We start from the raw sequence: 4,087 nt of genomic DNA, 5'->3' as shown, positions 1-4,087 counted from the left end.
AGATAGATAGATAGATAGATAGATAGATAGATAGATAGATAGATAGATAGATAGATAGATAGATAGATAGATAGATAGATAGATAGATAGATAGAAGCTGTGGCCTTTGGCCAGTGTGCTTTAGCTAGCATTTAGACTAAAAACACAAAGCCAGAAGGCAACAAATGTATATGTACGACAAAAAAACAAAAACAAATGATGTGCTTTAATGGGAGTTATTTACAGAATTATTGGCTAACAGGTTGTCATACACTGTGATGAGCCAAAGAAAGAAAGAAAGAAAGAAAGAAAGAAAGAAAGAAAGAAAGAAAGAAAGAAAGAAAGAAAGAAAATGGTGCATTCCTCAGTTTTATAAATTGAATGCATATGCTGCCTGGAGGGAGCCTAGTCTGCTGAAAAAATCAAGTTTAAACATAAACAATCTGTCAGATTTGTTAAGTATTACATTATTGTCAATTTAGATAGGTGTGGTTTTGCTCAGTTTTGGTCACAAAAAAAGGAGGAAGTTACATTTTAAAGTGTGCATTGTTTCTGGAGTCGTAATAATCGTCACAACAACATATAATGCATGGGACATGGTGTTTTACACATTTACCCACTTTTCCACGGGAATTGTGTGATTACTCTTAAATGTTTTAAAAAGCCATTTCAGTCTGTTTTAAATATATGCAAGAAGTTGAGTGAATTTTACTGTTGGTAACACTAAACAAAGACTGATGGACAGGTAGGGACTAAAACTGCAATTAATGGTGTTTAATAATCTTTATGAACAACTTCACTTGCTAGAATGAAGAAAACAATCTCATACAAATATTATTATTAATCATTGTTGATGTGTGTTTTTGGAGTCACGAACACAATGTATTTCCATCCAACAACCACACCAGGCTTGACTATGCTGGTATTTGCTAAGATGCACGTGTATTTTAGCTTCTCATGACAGAAAGAAAAGGAAAAAGTTGTTTGGGCTCATGTAATCTGTTTTTTTCCTTTGGTTCTCACGTAGTTGGCATAATTTCGCATGGCATTTTGTTGTCACTAAACAAAGTTTAGTAGTGTCCACTTATAACAACACATACTCTGCGATTATCTGATGTGATACTTCCCTTGGCCTCATTTGCACTCTGTTGTGCAGCCTGTGGGACGTCTTGTGTACAAAAAACACCACCGCTGCCCTCTTGTGGTAAAAGCTGGGACCAAGAATTTCAAATTCAAATCAAATCAAATTCAAATTTTATTTGTCACGTACACAGTCATACACAGTACGATATGCAGTGAAATGCTTAGACAACTGCTCGTGACCTAAAGAAAAAAAGAAAAGGCTGTGAATAAGATAGGAAATAAATATGAAAATTAGAAAGGTTAAATTTAACTAGGAAGGAATAAAATAAAATATAAAAATTAAAGTTAAAAATGAAATAACTGTACAACACAAATTAGAATGAAAGGTAAATTTAACTGGGAAAGAATAAGATAAAATATATAAATTAAAGTTAAAAAAATAAAATAACTGTACAACAAAATACACAATACACAGTATAGAACTATATAAGAATGTATGAAGAAATATATACACAATAACAGCAGCTGTACAAGTATTAACTGGAAATGAAGAATATAATGTCCAGTGTTGTGCAATCCACATTATGTCTTGTGCAGTGCAAATATGCTTAAAGTGATTTAAGTGATGAAGTGAAAACAATGTCCAGAATGTCCCCTGTGTGTAAGAACTATATGTGTGGGTCAGTACTGTGTGGTGGTGCGATTGAGAGACCGTATCGCCTGCGGGAAGAAGCTCCTCCTCAGTCTCTCTGTGTTGGTCTTCAGGGAGCGGAATCGCTTTCCAGACCTCAACAGACAGAACAGTCCGTTGTTGGGATGGCTGAGGTCCTTCACGATCTTCCTGGCCTTGGTCCAGCACCACCTGCTGTAGATTGAGTGCAGGTCAGGGAGCTCGGAGCGGATGGTGTGCTCGAAATTTCGAGAAAATAACTCGGAATTTTGAGAAAATAACTCGAAATTTTGAGTTATGGATCCTTTTTTTAGTGGCTTCCATACCCTTCAACCATGTTATGAGAGTCGATTTTTGATACTTTGACCGCCAGAGGGCACTATGCAATTTCCCTTTTGACAGCAGGTGTTTCTGAACCAAGGAGTTAGGCAGAGTAAGCAGTAACTAAATAACTACTCATTACAAATCTTAGAGGCATCTGTTCATGGTTCACGAGTCTGAAAGAAACAAGTATTGGATTTCGAAATCAGTAAATATCGGCTGTGTCCCAATTAAGAGACCGCACGCTTGAAGTACGCATTTTGAGTGCGATTACGTCACCGCCACGCGACGACGGCTGTCCCAATTCGAAGTGTACTTCAAACGCGTATGGCTGTGTCCCAATTCAGGGTCTGCACGCTTGAAGTACGCGCACTACGCGTACTACGTAGTGCGGAAGTGAGAGGCTTGTGAAATGGGACGGTCTAGCCTTCGTAGCGCTGTTCAGGTTGCCTAGGAACCATGATACTAACCGCGAGAAACGTCTCATACAGCTTTGTGTGACAGAAATGAAGGAGAAAAAATGTTTTGTTGGTCATTCATTTTTGTCATGACATCACTTTGATTAGTTGAGTATCTGAGGCTGAGACCACAGGACTGGAAAACATGATAGTTGGGCTTCATTTCTGTACTGAACAGTCATTTCAAGAGTAGTTAGTAAATAACAATTAGCTCTTGTTGTTCATGTTCACTATAGCCATCTCACTGTGGTAATGTAAATATAATATGGCCAATATCATAGTATTGTCAGATTATTATGATATCTATCTATCTATATATATGTGTGTGTGTGTGTGTGTGTGTGTAGAGGCTTTAAACCCAAGTTAAACAAGTTACAAACATCACTAATGTCACATAACTTTGCTGATATGTGGCCAACAGCAATGTTTTAATGTTCTTCGTTATTAAACATTCGCACATAAATAGGTGACATCATATTCAATACTTACTTTTGACAGTTCACTCTTCGGGGGCTCCCTTCTGCCGTATTTTGCGGCAAAATTATCCACACCCACCGCCGTGCTATCAATTGTGGGATATATGGGAAGCGTGCACCGGACCACGCTTGATATTTGGGGAAATCGACGGCGCATTTGGAGTATGCATTTGAAGTACACTTCGAATTGGGACAGCCGTCGTCGCGTGGCGGTGACGTAATCGCACTTAAAATGCGTAGTTCATGCGTGTAGACCCTGAATTGGGACACAGCCCCTGAATTGGGACACAGCCATTGACTGTAGAAAACATGGACGACGCGACCCCGCCTCCTACCATTGTGCAAAAATGAAGCCAAAATACCCCGCTTGTGGAGGCTGCCATCTTGCAAATTTGGAGACAGAGGCTGTATCCCAATTCAGGGTCTGCAGCCATCATTATTAGTTATTACAGCAGTGAGTTTGAACTCACAAATCAAATCACTTCTACTGTCACATCACATGTGCAGGTACACTGGTACAGCACATGTGAGTGAAATTCATGTGAGTGAACTCTGTGTCAAATACTGAGCTTCAGTAAAGATCCAAGTTGCAGCTATTCATATGTCCTATCACCTTAAATCTTCACTCAAAGATACTCAAGTATCTTTGACAGTGTATATATAGATGTATTATATATAAGAGACAAATGTTGTTTCTTCAGTATGTTGACATTACTAAATTTGGCTCAATACTTACATATATCTGTAAAAAGCAAATGTACGAGCTGTGATAACTGTGTCTGATAGAATGAAGAGTAGACTGATATATTAAATATTCCTTTATTGGGTGAGAAAATCATACCATGTCATAACTGCTTTAAGTCATACATAATAGATATCAGAGCTTTAAATAGGCTGATTTCTGCTAAATGGGTCAAACTGGGCAGAAAGTAAACAAACACAACATCCTTATAGAATATGATGTAAGACTATAGATCAACTTACCTCAGAATATATAAAGCATATAAACAATTACAGCAATATGATGCAACAAACACAGCAGTGCTACTAATCCAAAATACTCAAAGCTTCATAGAACTGAAACAAACATTTATTTTTAG

The sequence above is a fragment of the Pundamilia nyererei genome, unplaced genomic scaffold, assembly GCF_000239375.1.
Source record: "Pundamilia nyererei isolate P.nyererei 1_Seehausen unplaced genomic scaffold, PunNye1.0 scaffold00027, whole genome shotgun sequence".
Lineage (NCBI taxonomy): Eukaryota > Metazoa > Chordata > Actinopteri > Cichliformes > Cichlidae > Pundamilia > Pundamilia nyererei.
This window is presented reverse-complemented; position numbering follows the sequence as displayed.